Source organism: Rhinoderma darwinii, chromosome 5 (assembly GCF_050947455.1).
Source record: "Rhinoderma darwinii isolate aRhiDar2 chromosome 5, aRhiDar2.hap1, whole genome shotgun sequence".
Lineage (NCBI taxonomy): Eukaryota > Metazoa > Chordata > Amphibia > Anura > Rhinodermatidae > Rhinoderma > Rhinoderma darwinii.
The window spans coordinates 116101523-116113849 of NC_134691.1; the positions used below are offsets into that span (position 1 = coordinate 116101523).

The window sequence follows — 12327 nt, forward strand, 5'->3', positions numbered from 1 at the left end:
TGGCAGATACTATGTCAGGATTCAGATGCTAGAGCTAGATGCTTATATAATGACAAATAAGACTGAGGGTTATAAATGAATTATCAATGAATAATGTGTAATTGGAAATGATGGACATGTGTCTTTTTTCAACCTAACTATGTAACTATGCGCTATCTTACTATAGTGTATATTAATTACCAGTTTTAAAAATAACACAAAGTACTAAAACGTTTCTTATAATGTGAATAATAAGATGTTTTTAACCCCTTCCCTCTTTAGCCACTTTTGACCTTCCTGACAGAGCCTCATTTTTCAAATCTGACGTTTAATTTTATGTTGTAATAACGTCGGAATGCTTTCACCTATCCAAGCGATTCTGAGATTATTTTCTCGTGACACATTGGAATTTATGTTACTGCCAAAATTTGCTCGATACGTTCAGTATTTAATTGTGAAAAACACCAAATTTTAGCGAAAAATTTCAAAAATGTGTATTTTTCTCAATTTAAATGTATCTGCTTGTAAGACAGGCAGTTATACCACACAAAATTGTTGCTAATTAACATCCCCCAAACGTCTACTTTAGATTGGCATCGTTTTTTGAACATCCTTTTATTTTTCTAGGACGTTACAAGACTTAGAACTTTAGCAGCAATTTCTCACATTTTCAAGAAAATTTCAAAAGGCTATTTTTACAGGGGGCAGTTCAGTTGTGAAGTGGCTTTGAGGGCCTTATATATTAGAAACCCCCAATAAGTCACCCCATTTTAAAAACTGCACCCCTCAAAGTATTAAAAACAGCATTTAGAATGTTTCTTAACACTTTAGACGTTTCACAGTAATTAAAGCAAAGTAGAGGTGAAATTTACAAATTTCGTGTTTTTTGCAGAAATTCATATTTAATCAATTTTTTTTGTAACACAGAAAGTTTTACCAGAAAAATGCAACTCAGTATTTATTGCCCAGATTCTGAAATTTTTAGAAATATCCCACATGTGGCCTTAGCGTGCTACTGGACTGAAGCACCGGCCTCAGAAGCAAAGGCGCACCTAGAGGATTTTGGGGCCTTATTTTTGTTAGAATAAATTTTAGGCACCATGTAAGGTTTGAAGGGCTCTTGCGGTGCCAAAACAGTCAAAATCCCCCAAAAGTGACCCCATTTGTGAAACTACACACCTCAATATAACTATCTAGGGGTATAGTGAGCATTTTGACCGCACAGGTTTTTTACAGAAATTATTGGAAGTAGGCTGTGAAAATTAAAATCTACATTTTCAAAGAAAATGTAGGTTTAGCTAATTTTTTCTCATTTCCACAAGGACTGAAGGAGAAAAAGCAGCGTAAAATTTGTAAAGCTATATCTCATGAGTAAAACAATATCCTAGATGTGGTAATAAACGGCTGTTTGCACACACGGCAGGGCTTAGAAGGGAAAGAGCGCTATTTTGCTTTTGGAGATCACATTTAGCAGGAATGGTTTGCGGAGGCCATGTTGCAATTGCAAAGCCCCTGAGGGGACAAAACAATGAAAACACCCAAAAAGTGACTCCATTTAGGAAACTACACCCCTTGAGGAATTCATCTAGAGGTGTAGTGAGCATTTTGACCCCACAGGTGTTTCATAGTATTTTTTAGAATTGGGCAGTGAAAATAAAAACAATCCCTTTTCTTCAATAAGACGTAGCTTTAGCTCCAAATTTTTCATTTTCTCAACAAATAAAGGAAAAAAGAACCCCAGCATTTATAAAGCTATTTCTCCAGAGTACGTCAGTACCCCATATGTGGTCATAAACTGCTGTTTGAGCACACGGCAGGGCTCAGAAGAAGGAGCGCCATTTGGAGTGCAGATGTTGCTGGATTGGTTTCTGGGTGCCTGTGGGACCAAAACAGTGGAAAACCCCCAGAAGTGACCACATTTTGGAAACTACACCCCTCAATGCATTCACCTAGGGGTGTAGTGAGCATGTTAACCCTGCAGGTGTTTTGTAGAAATTAGTGTGCACTCGATGTTGCAGAGTGAAAATGTTGTTTTTTTTGCATAAATATGCCAAAATGTGGTGCCCAGCTTGTGCCACTATAACAAGACAGCTCTCTAATTATTATGCAGTGTTTTCCCGGTTTTAGAAATACCCTACATGTGACCCTAATCTTTTGCCTGGACATTCGACCAGGCTCAGGAGTGAAAGAGTACCATGTAAAATTGAGGCCTAATTTGGCGATTTGCAAAGTATTGGTTCACAATTGCAGAGGCTCAGATGTGAAATAATAAAAAGAAAGTGACCCCCATTTTGGAAACTACACCCCTCAAGGCATTTATTAAGGGGTATAGTGAGCATTTTCACCCCACAGGTCTTTTACATAAATGAATGCATTGCAGATCGTGCAAATTAAAAATTAATATTTTTCCCTAGATATGCCATTTCCGTAGCAAATATGTCGTGCCCAGCTTATGCCACTGGAGACACACACCCCAAAAATTGTTAAAGGGGTTCTTCCGGGTATGACGATGCCATATATGTGGAAGGAAACTGCTGTTTGGGCACGCTGTAGGGTTCAGAGGGGAGGGAGCGCCATTTGGCTTTTGGAGAGCGGATTTTGCTTGTTAGTAGATTTGTTTGAGTATTGCTGGTGTTTCCGTTTATAATTTGGGGGTACATGTAAGCTGGGCAGAGTACATCAGGGACATAGTCAGGTGGTATCATAATGGGCTAAAAAAACAATAAAATGATCCATAGATGTGTGTTACGCTGTGAAGCAATCCTTTCTGCACAGGCCGGTGTCGCACTGATATATGGCGTCCTTTCTTATGCCCCTTTTGGTCCACACTCCGCACCTTTGCAGTTTGGGTAATTTTGCTGGGCAGTGTTGTCCAGGTATAATACAGGCACCCTCGCTTCCAGCAGACATGTTTGGGCCCCCCTCCACTTCCTGGTTGCCTAATATTAGGGCCTTGATAAATCGCCTCTTGAAACAGAAGAAATGTTCCCCTCGGGCTGCACAACTGCATATTTTTTTATTTCCTGACTTATTGGAGCCTTAACAAATTTTATCTTTTCATAGACGTAGTGGTATGAGGGCTGTTTTTTTTGCGGGACGTGCTGTAGTTTTTATTGGTACCATTTTGGGGAACATGCGACTTTTTGATCACCTTTTATCCTATTTTTGGGGAGGCCAGATACACAAAAAAGCGCAATTCTGGCATAGGTTTTTTTTTGGTTTTTTTATACAGCGTTCACCACACGTTATAAATTACATGTTACCTTTATTCTGCGGGTCAGTCCGATTCCGGCGATACCTAATCTATAGCACTTTTTTATGTTTTACAACGTTTTGCACAATAAAATTACTTTTGTAAAAATAATGTATTTTTTCTGTTGCCAAGTTGTAAGAACCATAACTTTTTAGTCGACGGATATGTATGAGGGCTTGTTTTTTGCGAGACGAGCTATAGTTTTCATAGGTACCATTTTTGGATACGTGCGACTTTTTGATCACTTTTTATTTCAATATCTGTAGGGCAAAGTGACCAAAAAGAAAGCCTGGCGTAGTTTTTTACAGGTTTTTTTTACGCTGTTCACCGCGTGCAATAAATAATATAATATTTTTATACCTCAGGTCGTTACGGTCGCGGCGATACCAAATACGTATGGTTTATTATTTTTTTTCAATAATAAAGGACTTGATAAGTGAAAAAGGGTGATTGTGTTTTATTTTATTACTTAAAACTTTTATTATGTTTTCAAACTTATTTTTTTCACTTTTTTTTGTACACTTTTTTTACACTTATTTTCAAGTTACACTAGGGGACTTGAAGGTCCAACTGTCAGATTTTTTTTCTAATACATTGCGCTACCTACGTAGTGCAATGTATTAGATCTGTAAGTTATTCACTGACAGCAAGCCAATTAGGCTTCACCTCCCGGCGGGGCCTAGTCGGCTTCCGTAATGGCAGAGAAGGAGGCAATTGTGTCTCCTGTTGCCATAGCAGCAGTCGACAGTCCTGATTGCCTGTCATGGCTGGCGATCTGCTAGCAACCGCTAAAATGCAGTGATCGCATTCGATCGCTGCATCGAAGGGGTTAATGGCAGAGATCGGAGCTAGCTCTGGTTCCTGCCCTTACAGGTGGATGTCAGGTGTAACATATAGCTGACTTCCACCGCTGCTGATGACGGATCAGCTCCTGAGCCGGCGCCATCTTGTCAGCGGATACGGAAGCCGTTCAGGCTCCGCTGCAGGGCGTGGGCTGCAAGATTTCCATGCTAGGCAGACCGGGAGGCCAGTATTAGACCTCCGGTTGCCATTGCAGCCATTGGAACCCTGGCGATTTCATTGCTGGGGTTCCGATGAGCTGCAAACACCTTAAATGTAGCGATCGCGTTTGACGGCTGCATTTAAGGAGTTAATGGATCGAAGCTAATTTCTGTCCCCGCCATTACAGCCGGATGTCAGCTGTAAGATACCGCTGACATCTGAGGATGTTGGCACCGACTCAGCTTCTGAGCCGCTGCCAAGCATTTGGCGTATGGATACGGCAAAATGCGGGAAGCATTAGCTTTCCATGGCGTAACCATACTGCAAATGTCGGGAAGGGGTTAAAGTTATCTATCTTAATCAATACAAGTGGAGCTTCTATCCATTGAATTTAGATTGCCATGAGGCAAACATTTTTCTAATTTCTTCTAGACACACTGTACTTTGTTCCATGCCTATGCCTGTGTCACTGATGTTGTTCTCTGTATGTTTCATGATCTTATATTTTGACAACAAAGAACCAATTCTATACTATGCACCAGATGTAAGAAAAGTACAGATGGCCTATTTGTTACATCACTTATGTGACACTGTTTGAAAGCCCACAAAATGTCAAAGATGTACTTTAGGTCAATATGAGATCTAGAACTCACTCACAGACAAAACAAAATAGCTGATTCATACGCTTTTTTGGTTTTCCCACTAAGCACATTTATCACCTTCCTCCATGATAGGTGATTAATGTGGGATCGCTGGGGGGCCCACCGCGCATGTACCATCCCACTCCATTCAATGTCCTTTGGCCCCCTGAACATTGAATGGAGTGGGAGGGTACATGCGTGACCGCTGCTCCATTCAAAATCCTCCTGACTGTGAACGTGCAGTGAGGAAGGTCAGTTGTCGGGCCCCCAGCAATTATACATTTATTACCTATTCTGTGGATAGGTGATAAATGTGCTTAGTGGGAAAACCTCTTTAACCCTTTCATGACCAAGGGTCATTGATACCCGTGTCCAGGACAAATTTTCCATTTCTTATATGCACTTCTTTAAACGATAATATCTTTGCAACCACTTTGAATGTCACAACTATTTTACTTATGAGGCTTTCATTTTCTAGATTAGTTTAATACATTTAATGTTTTACATTTTTATGAGCAGACAAATCACCAAAAATGTGAAAAAAAACACTTTTGTAAATTTTTCTATATATTTATCTGTTATTCATGTATGTGTGTATATATATATATATATATATATATATATAAAAATAAATATATATATATATATATATATATATATATATATATATATATATACATACACACTACCGTTCAAAAGTTTAGGGTCACTTAGAAATTTCCTTATTTTTGAAAGAAAAGCACAGTTTTTTTCAATGAAGATAACATTAAAATAGTCAGAAACACACTCTATACATTGTTAATGTGCTAAATGACTATTCTAGCTGCAAACGTCTGGTTTTTAATGCAATAGCTACATAGGTGTATAAAGGCCCATTTCCAGCAACCATCACTCCAGTGTTCTAATGGTACATTGTGTTTGCTAACTGTGTTAGAAGGCTAATGGATGATTAGAAAACACTTGAAAACCCTTGTTCAATTATGTTAGCACCACTGTAAACAGTTTTGCTGTTTAGAGGAGCTATAAAACTGACCTTCCTTTGAGCTAGTTGAGAATCTGGAGCATTACATTTGTGGGTTTGATTAAACTCTCAAAATGGCTAGAAAAAGAGAGCTTTCATGTGAAACTCGAAAGTCTATTCTTGTTCTTGAAATGAAGGCTATTTCATGCGAGAAATTGCCAAGAAACTGAAGATTTCCTACAACGCTGTGTACTACTCCCTTCAGGGGACAGTACAAACAGACTCTACCCAGAGTAGAAAGAGAAGTGGGAGACCCCGCTGCACAACTGAGCAACAAGACAAGTACATTAGAGTCTAGTTTGAGAAATAGACGCCTCACAGGTCCTCAACTGGAAGCTTCATTAAATAGTGCCCGCAAAACGCCAGTGTCAACGTCTACAGTGAAGAGGCGACTCCGGGATGCTGGCCTTCAGGGCAGAGTGGCAAAGAAAAAGCCATATCTGAGACTGGCTAATAAAAAGAAAAGATTAATATGGGCAAAAGCACACAGACATTGGACAGAGGAAGATTGGAAAAAAGTGTTATGGACAGACGAATCGAAGTTTGAGGTGTTTGGATCACACAGAAGAACATTTGTGAGACGCAGAACAACTTAAAAGATGCTGGAAGAGTGCCTGAAGCCATCTGTCAAGCATGGTGGAGGTAATGTGATGGTCTGGCGTTGCTTTGGTGCTTGCAAAGTGGGAGATTTGTACAAGGTAAAAGGGATTTTGAATAAGGAAGGCTAATACTCCATTTTGCAACGCCATGCCATACCCTGTGGACAGCGCTTGATTGGAGCCAATTTCATCCTACAACAGGACAATGACCCAAAGCACACCTCCAAATTATGCATGAACTATTTAGGGAAGAAGCAGGCAGCTGGTATTCTATCTGTAATGGAGTGGCCAGCGCAGTCACCAGATCGCAACCCCATAGAGCTGTTGTGGGAGCAGCTTGACCGTATGGTACGCAAGAAGTGCCCATCAAGCCAATCCAACTTGTGGTAGGGGCTTCTGGAAGCATGGGGTGAAATTTCTCCCGATTACCTCAGCAAATTAACAGCTAGAATGCCAAAGGTCTGCAATGTTGTAATTGCTGCTAATGGAGCATTCTTTGACGAAAGCAAAGTTTGAAGGAGAAAATTATTATTTCAAATAAAAATCATTATTTCTAACCTTGTCAATGTCTTGACTATATTCTCTAGTCATTTTGCAACTGATTTGATAAATATAAGTGTGAGTTTTCATGGAAAACACAAAATTGTCTGGGTGACCCCAAACTTTTGCACGGTAGTGTAAATATATATATATATATATATATATATATATATATATATATACACACATATATACTGTAACGTCTATGGCCAAGGGCCGTCTCTCAGACTTACCCTCTGATGGCCCGGTCTTCTCGGCGACATCTCCATCCAGGGAGACTCCGGCACTCACTTCCAAGTCCTGGGACTGTTTCCCGCAGCGCGCACCCACGCGTGCACGGCCTTAAAGGGCCAGTACGCATCCCGCTGTCATCGCTCAATAATTAGCCCAGAGTGCTGCTGGACTATAAAAAGGGCTCTGCCGACCTGATCCTTGCCTGAGCATTGTTGTCTACCTTAAGTTTGTCTTGCAAATGGTCTCCCAGTTCCCAGTGTTACCCGTTCCTGCTGCCTGTACTCTTTATCCCGTGCTATTGTATCTACAGAGAGAGTCAAGTCACGTCTTCCGTTGCATCTACCGTGCCAGCTACAGTGAGAGTCAAGTCGTGTCTTCGGCTGCATCTACTAGCCATCTACAGTGAAAGTCAAGTTGTGACTCCGCTACTGTCTACATTGCCTCAGGTACCCGTTCTGACCTATAGACATTGTTTTGTACCGAGTTGGCCAGCTACTAACCCGCTACGAAGTACGACCCAGTGGGTTCACACCCCCTGCCATGACAGTACACTCAGGCCATGGACCCCGCTGATCAATTCAAGGGCATGTCACCCTCCCAAGCCATGCAGGCGGACCTGCAGGATCTGCGAGCACGACAGGATCAACTCCTTGTGGCAGTAGACTCCATGGCACAGCAGATAGGGGCGCTAGCTACTTTCTTCTCTGCTCCTATTCAAGCTCCTCCGATCGACCTTCCTGCTACACCCCCTGGCAGCTCCGGTTCGTATCCTTGGTTCTTGCTGCCATTGCCATCGCGGTTCCATGGAGACGCAAGTTCGTGCAGGGGGTTTCTGAACCAATGCCATATCTACTTCACTCTACACGCTCGAGCATTCCCTTCAGACGGAGCCAGGATCGCCTTCATTATATCTCTACTTACCGGCAAGGCCCTGGCGTGGGCGAATCCAATCTGGGAACGACAGGGACCCGAGACCCGAGATTTCTCGGGGTTCGTGCGGTTGTTCTGTACCATATTCGAGGAGCCTGGACGAGTTTCGTCAGCAGCCACTGCTTTCTTTCACCAGGGGGACGCCTCCGTGGCCGAATACACCATCCAGTTCCGGACACTGGCAGGAGAATTGTCCTGGAACAATGAGGCCTTGGTAGCATCCTTCGGGCATGGCCTTTTGCCCCGAGATCAAGGACGAACTTGCTGCTCGAGATTTACCAACTGCCTTGGACGACCTGATTCTACTGCTCCACCCGAGGTTCCGATGCAGGTGGATCTGCTTTAACTGTCCGTTCAAGAGAAACAATGCAGATGCACCTCTGGACTCTGTTTATAATGCGGCCTCGCTGGCCATGTCATGCGTCTGTGTCCTCAGAAGCCAAAAAACCTCAATGCCTAGGATTGGTTGGAGAGACAACCCTGGGCGATACTGCATTTAATAGTGAACTCTCCTCCAAACTGTTTATTCCTGTGACCATCGTCGCTGGCGAGAGACCTTATCCAGTCTCTGTCTGCCTGGACTCTGGCTCTGCAGCCAATTTCATCTGCCAAGACCTTGTGGATCTTCTTCAGTTGCCCACTATTCTGCTGGAATGGCCGTTGATCGTTGCCTCGGTAGATGGACTGCCTTTGCCTAGCCCAGTTTTGTTTGTGACCAAGCCGTTAAGACTCCAAGTGGAGTCCTTCACTCTGAACTCATCTCCCTGTTTGTCCTGCCCAAGGCCGTTAACCCCATGCTACAGGATGCCTTTTCTCAGTCTACACGCCCCAGTCCTGGATTAGAAGTGTGGAGAGGTTCTTCAGTGGGGTCCCAAGTGTCTCGAGCGCTGTCTGGTGCATGTTCATCCGCCTCAGTCTCCTCCGCATCAGTCACTGGCAGGGTTGCCTCCTTGTTACTCTCAGTTCGCAGATGTCTTCGACAAGAAGGAAGCAGAGACATAGCCACCACATCGAGCATATGATTGCCCTATCGACTTGGTTCTTGATTCATCCCCTCCTCGCGGTACAGTGTACCCTCACTCCTTGCCTGAGACCCAGTCTATGTCAGCCTCCATTAAGGAGAATCTGGAGAAGGGTTTCATACGAAAATCCTCATCCCCGGCCGGAGCCAGGTTTTTCTTTGTCAAGAAGAAAGATGGATCCCTCCGATCCTGCATTGACTACCGAGGCCTCAACCAGATCACGGTGAAAAACAGGTACCCTTTGCCTTTGAATTCGGAGCTGTTTGATCGCTTACGGGGGGGGGGGGGGGGGGGTTTCCAAGCTAGTCCTGCGGGGGGCTTACAATCTAATCCGGATTCGTCAGGGTGACGAGTGGAAGACTGCATTTAATACACGTGATAGACACTACAAATATCTGGTCATGCCCTTTGGCCTGTGTAACGCCCCCGCAGTGTTTCAAGAATTTGTCAATGACATTTTTTGTGATCTCCTCTATGTCTGTGTTGTGGTGTATCTCGATGACATTTTGATTTTTATCCCCAAATCTTGTGACTCATCAGGGTCATGTCTGCCAGGTGTTCCTTCGATTAAGGGAGAATCATCTTTATGCCAAGCTGGAGAAGTGCATGTTTGAAAAGAAGTCTCTACCCTTCCTGGGCTATATCATCTCTGATCAGGGTCCCAAGATGGACCCTGAGAAGGTAAAGGCTGTCCTGGAATGGCCACACCCCCAAGGCTTAGGGGCCATACAATGCTTCCTGGGATTCGACAACTTCTACCGGCTGTTCATTCCCAACTTCTCTTCATTAACAGCTCCCATCTCCATCCTCACTAAAAAGGGTATGAATGCCAAGGTATGGACTCTGGAGGCTGAAGTCACATTTAAAACCTTAAAAAAGGCCTTCACGTCAGCCTCTATTCTTCACCACCCTGATGTATCCCTACAGTTTTCATTGGAGGTGGACGCTGTTGTTCCAGAGAGGTTCGAAAGGCAAGACTGTAGTATGTGGCTACTATTCTAAGTTGTTTTTTCCCGCAGAGCGCAACTACTTGATTGGGGATCGGGAGTTACTGGCCCTGCAGGAGTGGAGACACCTACTAGAAGGCGCAGCTCATCCTATCCTGGTCTTCACGGACCACAAGAACCTGACCTATCTACAGACGGCTCAATGGCTGAATCCTCGTCAAGCCGGGTGGTCCCTGTTCTTTGCTCGGTTCCGGTTCGAACTCCACTACCGACCTGCCGACACGAATGTGATGACCGATGCCTTGTCTTGGTCGTTTGAAACAGAGGACACTGTGGAGTCCCCACAGAATATTATTGATCCTTCCTGCATCTACTCTGTTAACCCTCTGTCTGTAACTCTGGCAGACAGAGGAAGAATCCTTCGTTGGGGTCATAGTTCCAAGCTGGCAGGTCACGCGGGTGCCCGTAAGACCAGAGACCTAATTGCCCATCAATTCTGGTGGCCTACGCTGCCCAAAGACGTCATGGACTTTGTCTCCTCCTGTACGGTGTGTGCAGCAAACAAGGTTGCCCACTCCAGACCAGCCGGTCTGCTCCAACCACTGCCTGTGCCTGATGTCCCCTGGCGACATATTGCAATGGACTTTGTCACAGATCTGCCTCTCTCTGCTGGATGCAGTGTGGTCTGGGTGGTGATGGATCGATTTTCTAAAATGGCTCATTTTGTTCCCCTGAATGGTCTGCCTTCTGCTGCTCGACTGGCCGACCTCTTCATTCAACACATCTTCCGTCTGCACGGCTTGCCTCTGCATATTGTCTCGGATCGAGGAGTACAGTCCACCTGGAAGTTCTGGAAAGCACTCTGCTGCCTCCTCGGTGTAAATTTGGTCTTTTCCTCGGCTTATCATCCTCACTCCAATGGACAAGTTGAAAGGGTTAACCAAATAATGGAGAACTATCTGCAGCACTTTGTCTCCAGATGGCATGATGGCTGGGTACAGCTGCTCTCGTGGGCTGAGTTCTCCTATAATAACCATACTAGTGAGTCCACCACCTCCAGTTTGTTCTTGATCGTCTACGGCCAACATCCTCGTATACCTCTTCCTGTCGCTACTATGTCCCAGGTGCCAGCAGCTGACTCTACCTTCAGGGACTTTCTGCAGATATGGCAACAGACACGATCTTCTATTCTGCTGGCGGTGGACTGCATGAAGAGAAAGGCGGACACTAGAAGACAAGAACCTCCCCAGTTTCTTCCAGGTACGAAGGTCTGACTGTCTTCCAGGAATATCCGGCTGGGGGTGCCGTCTTGCAAGTTTGCTCCCAGGTCCCTCGGACCCTTCGAGATTCTGCTACAGATCAATCCTGTGTCGTACAAGCTTCGGCTGCCTCCTACCCTCAAGATCCCTAATTCTTTCCATGTCTCCTCGCTGAAGCCCGTGGTCCTGAACTCCAGGACTCCTAGTTCCGCAGTGGCTCCTGGCGGTTCGTCTGGGACTTCCGAAGTGAGGGAGATCCTGGCCACAAAGAAAGTGGGAGGAAGGACGTTTTATTTGGTGGATTGGAGGGGATTTGGTTCAGAGGAGAGGTCTTGGGAGCCGGAAGAGAACATTGATGCCCCTGTCCTCGTGAAGGGATTTCTCTCCCGCTCTGGCCCTAAGAAGAGGGAGCGTAAGAGGAGGGATACTGTAACGTCTATGGCCGAGGGCCGTCGCTCCGACTTACCCTCTGACGGCCCCGGCCATGGACATCTGTCTTCTCGGCGACATCGCCCTCCAGTCTTTCACTTTCGGGACCTGGGACTGTTTCCAACAGGGTGCGCTCGCCCGCACGTGCACGGTCTTAAAGGGCCAGTATGCGTCCAGCTGTCATCACTCAATAATTAGCCCAGAGTGCTGCTGGACTATAAAAAAAGGCTCTGCCCACTTGATCCTTGCCTGAGCGTTGTTGTCTACCTTAAGTTTGTCTACCTTAAGTTTGTCTTGCAAATGGTCTCCCAGTGTTTTCCAGTTCCCAGTGCTACCCGTTCCTGCTGCCTGTACCCTGTATCCCGTGCTATCGTATCTACAGAGAGAGTCAAGTCATGTCTTCCACTGCATCTACCGTGCCAGCTACAGTGAGAGTCAAGTTGTGTCTTCCGCTGCATCTACTAGCCTTCT

At 44.8% G+C, this 12327-nt stretch overlaps 1 protein-coding gene across 1 annotated transcript in view; it reads right to left on the reverse strand.

Annotated features, from left to right (window-relative positions):
* PIEZO2 (piezo type mechanosensitive ion channel component 2) overlaps nucleotides 1-12327 on the reverse strand; it is a 415657-nt gene that overhangs the window by 123300 nt on the left and 280030 nt on the right. The window lies entirely within an intron of this gene.